Source organism: Stomoxys calcitrans, chromosome 1 (assembly GCF_963082655.1).
Source record: "Stomoxys calcitrans chromosome 1, idStoCalc2.1, whole genome shotgun sequence".
NCBI lineage: Eukaryota > Metazoa > Arthropoda > Insecta > Diptera > Muscidae > Stomoxys > Stomoxys calcitrans.
This window is the reverse complement of record NC_081552.1, coordinates 175,948,562-175,956,447: the sequence shown is the minus strand read 5'-3', so window position 1 is coordinate 175,956,447 and position 7,886 is coordinate 175,948,562. Positions and strand designations below refer to the sequence as shown.

Below are 7,886 nucleotides of genomic sequence, written 5' to 3'. Positions count from 1 at the left end.
CTTATCTTCTAATTTTATGACTAACCTAAATGCACTTACGCACACATATAGTTGCCACACGCACAAGCATTTAGGGTAATATTCTATTGCGATCCTAAGTAAACATATACCGCTGCGTTTTATTAGGGTCTACTTAGGAAAGAAGATCATGAAACACAAAGACACACAAGGCACTGATAACAGAGACCTCCCTTAGACAACCATATGTACTTAACATACACTATGTCCTGTGGATAATGGCCAAAGTGCCCTTCATGTACGTTCTAGGGACATAATTATTATCCGCGGAATATCAACGACTGTGATATTCCATGTTCAAAGCATTTGCTTGAACAAGAATGATTATCACTATTTCTCAGTTCGTTGACAAAGTCCGGTATACGTTAAAACTTACTACAACATGTCGTGGTCCCAAAGGAATCCTGCTTCGCTTGGAGGGAGGAAATGAGCTAAGGGACTCTGGTTGCTGGCGGTTGAGCACCGGCTGTGACTCAGTCAAAAGGGGGGCGGTTCTTGCTAGCGCACATCCTCCGAAGCTGTCGACAAAAAACAAATATCAACTAGCTGATGGAGGGACACTGATACTTACTACTCTGGACGCCCACCCACCTCACCATGGTGCCCTCTTGCGTCATTACCTATGAGGACACCCCAAACAAAGCTGTCTGTCCTGGAACGGTGAGTTTGAAGTACATTTTTCTTACCTTCTTAGCCTTACATATTCATTAAATGACAAGACGGAGATAGTTCGAATTTATCGTTATTATACTTGAAGTGTCTCCGGTTTTATTGCATTCCTGCATTGGACCCTAACTATAAAAATTCAAAATAACTTAAAAAAACAACAATAAGCGGAAAATCAACCAAAACAATTCAAAATTCAATTTAAAGATAAATTAATTCAAAAATTTCATGTTTTAAATTCAGTGCCAACCTAGCGTTGTTTGAAAAGAAAATGTCTTCGGCTCAACAACTCTTTAATAGAGACAGAGCGATCGCACTGTTTCAAATTTCATCCAAATCGGATGAAAAATGCTCTTTTTATGGGCTCAATACTCTATATTGGGAAATCGGTCTATATGGCAGCTATATCAAAAAATTTTTCGATATAGACGATATTAAAAAAACAGGTGCAGAAGGGTACCGGAACTCGCTGTGCCAAATTTCATTGAAATAGGATGAAAAATGCTCCTTTTATAGGCTTATTAAACAATATCGGGAGATCGGTATATAAGGCAGCTATATCCATGTATGGTCCGATCTGTGCCACATTTGACAGGAATGGGTAGGAGTCTACCAGAACATACCTTTCCAAATTTCATCGAATTTGAGTAATAAATGGATCTTTTTGGCTTCAATAGCTATATCCAATTATAGTCTGATCTAAATCGCACTTCACAGAAATAAATAGGCGTCTACCAGAACTCACTGTGCCAAATTTCATCGAAATCGGATGAAAAATTACCAATTTATTGCCTCAAGACTTTAAGTCTGGAGATGGTCTATATACAACTAAAATCCGACTTTATGAGATCAGATTTATATACAAAAAATACGAAATCATCAAAAATTATTTGAACAATTTTTTTATAACCAAGATATCTGCAAAATTTTAAATACCCAAAAAAGGTATTTATTTGGTATTTACCCAATAAATACCTAAGCGTTGGGTATTTAACCGGTAGTAACCCATCTCTACTCATTAATTCTTGCTTCCTCTTCTTTCAGGGTTACTGGTGATGGACTTGATGTTGGAGTTGGTATCGTCTAGCTGTAGCACCAGCCTTGAAATGTTACCGACCCTGCTTGTCGTCTACCCTATTTCCTGTCCGTCCGTCTGATAATGGTATCTATAATGTAGCTGTAGCCTCATGCATCCGGTCTTTAAATAAAAGTTGTGTTTTCTTTCTTTTTATAGGATGTTGTTGGTCAACGCTACAACAAGTTGGATATCTATAATGGTGAAGGGGCTCCCAAATACCTTTTACCAAAACCTTCCTGGCCCAAGGGTGAGCTCAACCTAAGCTGAAAGAGCGCTTCTGATAGAGGGTACCTTAGGGGTTGTCGGCTGACCAGCGCCTGGCGGGCTGATGCTCCAACGTTGGGACAGTGGAGGTGGAGTTTATGTTTGGTAAGTATTTACTCTCTTTGTTTTATTTTTTTTTTCAGATAAATTTCTTTTTTTAAGGTTAATAATTTTAGTTTCTTTACAGGTATTTTAATATTTTTCCTTCCTTTACGGGTTCTTAACTTTGCTTTTTCTTTTCAGGTTTCTTTTTTGATTTTCTTTTTATGTACAGGGTTTTAACCCCTTATTAACAATTTCTGGTCATTAGATTTCTTTTGAGATTTTTAGTGTCTTTTATTTTTTTCAGGTCTCTTCTAACTTTTCATTCGATTTTACCAATTTTTTTTAATACATTAATCTTTTTTTTCGGTTTAAAATGATTCTTTCTTTTCAGTTTTTTTATAACTTCACACAGTCATTTAATACTTTTCAAAACATCTCTCTACCGAACTCGGCTTTATGGTTAGTGTTAGTTTCAGTTTTTAATTGGGCTTTTATTGAGTTTTAAGATCTTTAATTTGTAGCATACAACTGTCTGAGTCAACTCGTTAGTGGCAAGTTCGTTCTGAGCATCACTGAAGCCGCACGCATGTGATGTCCAGCTTCCGGCTCGTCGGCAATTGGGTGAGTTCAAGAAAGCTACTGTGCTCAGAGTTAGCCAAGAAAACCACAACATAACTATTACTTTAGAAATGCGTGCAAGGATAGGGATAGGAGATAAAGACCGAAGAAGGAAAAAAAAACTGTGAAAAAATTCCCAATGCGAGTCAGATGCCTAGTTGGTTACATCTGAAGTGCCCCTCCCAACCATGACCATGAAGGTACCGCACCTATAATTCACCATGGTCCCTAATACCCTCAACCTATCACCGTGTTAGGAAATCAAAACAAAAGAAATTAGAAGTTCATAATGGTTTATTTAACCAGACTAAAAAATACTAACAAATTTGCCTAAAATCTAGCATCGCATTATATTTAGCATAATAGCCAAATGTTTTATTATCATTAAATTGAAAACTAAACTAAAATTCTAATTAAAATCTTGAATAAAGAAAACCAAATAAAATCTAGTAATTCATAACTATTCCAATAAAATTAAGTATTTTTTTTTTCTTTCCTTACAAAATAATAAACAAAATTTCTATAAATGACCTAACATATGCAGATATCGGTACCGCGAAAAAAAAAACACAAAAAATAATAACAAAAATGCTGAAAAAGATATATCCAGTTCGGATATCATAGATATGGGTATATAAAAGCATGCATAAAAATAATAGTAATAAAGATTATAACAGTATTCGAAAAAAAACTAATTTTACTTGCAAAACGGGGAAAAAATTCATAAACAAAAAGTTAAAATGGGATTTGAAATTAGGTCATCATAGAGTTCAACATTTCCAGCTAAAATTATTTTCTATTAAATTCGTTTTTCTTTCTTGTTTTTAATTTTTCAAAGAAAATATATAGTTACTTTTCCGCGAATAAAAAAAAATTGTAATAAAAACCACGGATAGAAACGCGGATCATTTTTCTTCTTTAGACATTATCTTCTCAAAACAACAACAATAATATAAATAAAATCAGTAATCAAAAATCAAAAGACTTAAAATAAATCAAAATAAAAGGGAAAAAGCCAAAATTAATTAGAATAATATAAAAAAAAAAAACAAAAAAAAAAAAATTAAATGTCCGGAGCTGTGCTTGAACCCACGACCTCTCGTCTGTCAACGACGCGCTTTAGCCATTTAAGCTACACGACCACTGATCAAGGTTGCGGATAATTAATTTCACAGGCCAGCTAAACAACTTACACGTGTAATAATAATTTTACACCACCATAAATTTATCGAAAACACATGTATTAGTAAAAATTTCAAAGAAATTAAATTTAAAAAAATTAAAGATGATCAATGACCGTACCGGGGTTTGAACCGAGGATCTCCCGTCTGGAAATCCTAGGCTCTAGCCAACTGAGCTATCGGACGACCAAGAACTTTAGCGACTAATTGTCAAGTCGAACGGGGATAAAATTAGGATAGTTTAAATTAATATTTTATTTGGGTCTTTTTTTTTTATTCCGTTAATGTCTTTTTATGAACATTGCTGGAAATAACATTTAATGGATGTAAATGATTAATTAAAGCACCAAAGTCTATAATTTTCAAACAAAAAAACTTTGAATTAATTTACCCGGAGATGGGTTTGAACCGGAGATCTACCGACTGGTAAGACCAGGAACAAGCCAACTATGCTAAACCGCACTTATTAAAATTTTGTACAATTTACTCTAAGAGATGAATTAGGTCTTTTGATTTCTGTCACTGGTAAATTGAATTCACCTACACTCCAATAGTCAACATCATTGCCATTTTCAACTTTTGGACACTTAGGGGAAATTATGATCTGGTCGGTAAGACCAGTGTCCCTGGTTTTCTTGACTGTTGGTAGTGCAGGGAATCGATAAAGGAAAAGGAAATGACTCACTTACATTCTTACGGGTCCCACGATGAAGGATCCTTCACTGGATTTCCGCAGTAGAGCTGTTTTAAGGGTTTTTTAATAAAATTGTTGTTGGGAAAACTGATAAAATGTCTTTTCTTTAATTTTTGGTTAATTTCCACACGATTTAAATTATACTTCGAATACTCTTATTACTTTCATGCGACGATTTAAAAAAATTCCCGAATTCCCGATTTCTGCATATTTACAAAAAAACTAAACTTAACTTTAATTTAAACTAAAAGAATGATTTTTACTGATAAAACTTTAATTTGGGTCTTATGAGCATGGAATTTCTGGTTTTCACGATTTCGCTTGGACTGTTCTCTATAAAATTTCGCGCACAAACACTTTCACTAATCACACTTGATGTAGGGTAAATTTGCTTCGCCTAGGCTGCCTTCAGCAGAGTTCCAACTAGAAAATTGTTGCGGGTTTCCGATGAGGGTTGCCCGTACCCAAAAAGTAGTGTACTCCAAAGTCGTTATGGCCTTCCAAAACCAATAAAAATGCCTAAAAAAAATGTGGACAATTTGCCAATGTAAAAATTGTGACAAATAAAACCAAGGCCAGTAGCAAATAAAATAATTACCTCTGTACAGTTCAGTATGTTTGGTTGAGGATAGGCCAACAAATAACAGACATGTGTGCATAGTATATATACCCAGAGATAGGGAATTTCTATGATAAAACCTTAGATCATAAAATGAGCACATGTTGGAACACTTATGTAGAAGTAAGCATTTGTATTGTTTATCATTAAGTGTATCGTTTATCAGTAAGTGATTTTCTAATCATTAAGAGTACATGTGTTTCAACTAAGGCAGGTAGCTAGTTCACTATGTAAATATCCTGTGGATGGAAATAGGATCAATGTGTGTTGTATTTGTTGTCCTTAGATATTTAAGATTGTACAGTTTACAGAAGTTTAAGTATGTATTAGGTGTTAAGATAGTTTTTGTAAGAAATAAAGAGGAGTTCTGTTCAAGACACCAATCAACACGGTCGTTTCTCTAATTTCTCGGCTAAACATTTGGTGACCCCAAGTTTTACGAACGCGCGGAAAAAAAAGAAAGTGCTTTTAAATGAAAAATTCTTAAAAAAAAAAAAAAATCTTAGTGTTTTGTTTTGGAGCGTGAAAATTTTTTTTTGTGTTGGTACTTAGTAAAAAAAAAGCAAGAGTGATAATAATAAAAAAAATATTTCAAAGAGAAATATTCAAAAGAAAAAGAAGAAAACATAAGATGAGTGTTAGCGCCAGAATAGAGCGACAGGGTGTTGTAGGGCAAAATATTGCTGGCTTGTACACGAAATTGAGTCAGGCGGGTGCAGGTATAAGAGAATCGGATTTGGTGGCGATGTGGGCGTGTTTCAAACAGTTAGTCGAAGAGTTTGAGAACACTGATGACGAAATCAGGCCGCCGTCGCATACGATGCAAAATGACGCATACTTCACAGGAAATTTCGTAGACGGAGTGCGGGATTCGATGAAGAAATTTGAGGTTTTATATTATCAGGTCAGAGATGGCATGGGAATCGATAATAGGCTTGCGACAAACGCTCCGAAAGCGGTAGGAGACGGTAAACCATCCAATTCTAAGGGCCAGAAGGGGGTGGAAGTTGGAGAAGATGCGTCCCTGAGTCCCACATCTGAGCAAACTCGAATGATGGAACCCAGGAAAGACTCAGATGGTGCTGGAGCGTTCTCCTTGCCCACATTTGGCGTGGGTGCTAGACAGACCCAGGAAAGGCGGGATGATATATTTGGGCATATCAGCCAAATGCGACTAGGACGGCCTGCTGATGTAAGGAAGAGCACTGGTCTTATTCGGAAATTCCAATATGTCTTGGACGAGCTAGAGGCCAAGATTGAGGGGTTGAAAAGTAAAAGGGTTTCTGCTGATGTGGTGAAGGAGAAGTACAGGCTAGCTGAGACTGTATTTTTGCAATACATGGAAGAGTTTCCGGACGATGACTTGACGGAAGTTTTCTATGGCTTGAGGGATTCCTACTCGGACATTCCTGGAATAGAGAATAAGGCTACAACTCTTCCATTTACGTTGCCCTCTATAGAAATTCCTGTATTTACCGGAAAGTTTGTAGAGTGGGAGACGTTTAGGGAGTTGTTCGAACAATTGGTGATGGAGCAACCGATCTCCAATACACAGAAGATGTGTGTATTGAAGTCGAAGATAAAGGGAGAAGCGGCGCGGAAAATTGCGAAATTGCCGGTTAGGGATGAGAATTTTGAGACGGCATGGAATTTGTTGAGTGAACACTACTCAAATAATAGAGCGACGACATCACTCTATTTTAAGTCCATATTGGATGCTCCTGGCGTATTTTTTAACTCACAAAGTGTGAGGAGATTTGTAGAGGTTGTAAACGAAAGTTTACAGGGTTTAAACGCACTAAAGCTTGATGCACAAGAGATGTATCAAGCTTTCTTGTGTTATGTGTTGCAGAGAAAACTGGATGAGAATTTGAGGATCCAGTTTGAGCAGCACTTAGGAAAATCCCGTGAGATTCCAAAAGTGGATAGTCTCATGGAATTTTTGAATCAGATGCAGTATTCCTTGGAGGCAAGCCAACAATTCATTCAAAGGAATGAAGAAGGGTTGGTAAATCCTTCGGGAATAAAGGTATCGGATGGTGCCCAGAGGAAGGGTGATTTCCAAGGGGAAGAGATACCGAATGCTAAGGAGCAGACGACTAAAGGACACAAATGTGTTCTTGGTTGTCTGACGTGGCATCCACTCTACAGATGCTCGAGATTTAGGAACCTTGAAATCAAGGAGAGATGGGACAGGGTAATGGATAGTGGTGCTTGTTCCAGATGTTTGGGCAGTGGTCATACCAAAAGGTTATGTACCACCAAGTTCAATTGCAAAAGTTGCAACGGTGAGCATCATTCACTTCTTCATAGGGCGAAGACTGGACAGAAAAGCGCAGTGGTAAGTGACAAGATTGTTAAAGATGATACATGTGTATTATTGGCCACGGCGGTTGTTCAGGTGAAGAATGGAGATGGACAGTGGATAGACTGTCGTATCCTGCTGGATAGTGGGTCACAAGTGTGTCTTATGACCAAAGAATTTAGGAACAAATTGAAGTTATCTGGTGAAAGCACCAGAAAGGAAATAGAAGGGTTGGCGAGTCATAAATCCGTGATTGATGAAAAGGTAGGAGTCAATCTTCGATCGCGAACGTCAGATTATAGCGCTAGTGTGGATGCGTTAGTAATAAAGAATATTTTATCAAATGTTCCGGAGTCGAGGGTTAGGACGGAGAGATTTTCGCAGAAAGTGTTACTGGC

At 36.9% G+C, this 7,886-nt stretch overlaps 1 long non-coding RNA gene across 1 annotated transcript; it reads left to right on the top strand.

The window, feature by feature from the left end:
- The first annotated feature begins 599 nt into the window (after window positions 1-599).
- Window positions 600-2,106, top strand: LOC131994202 (uncharacterized). The gene is made up of 3 exons (XR_009396528.1): window positions 600-678; window positions 1,729-1,846; window positions 1,919-2,106. It is a non-coding gene; the product is annotated as an uncharacterized LOC131994202 (long non-coding RNA).
- Window positions 2,107-7,886: the final 5,780 nt, after the last annotated feature.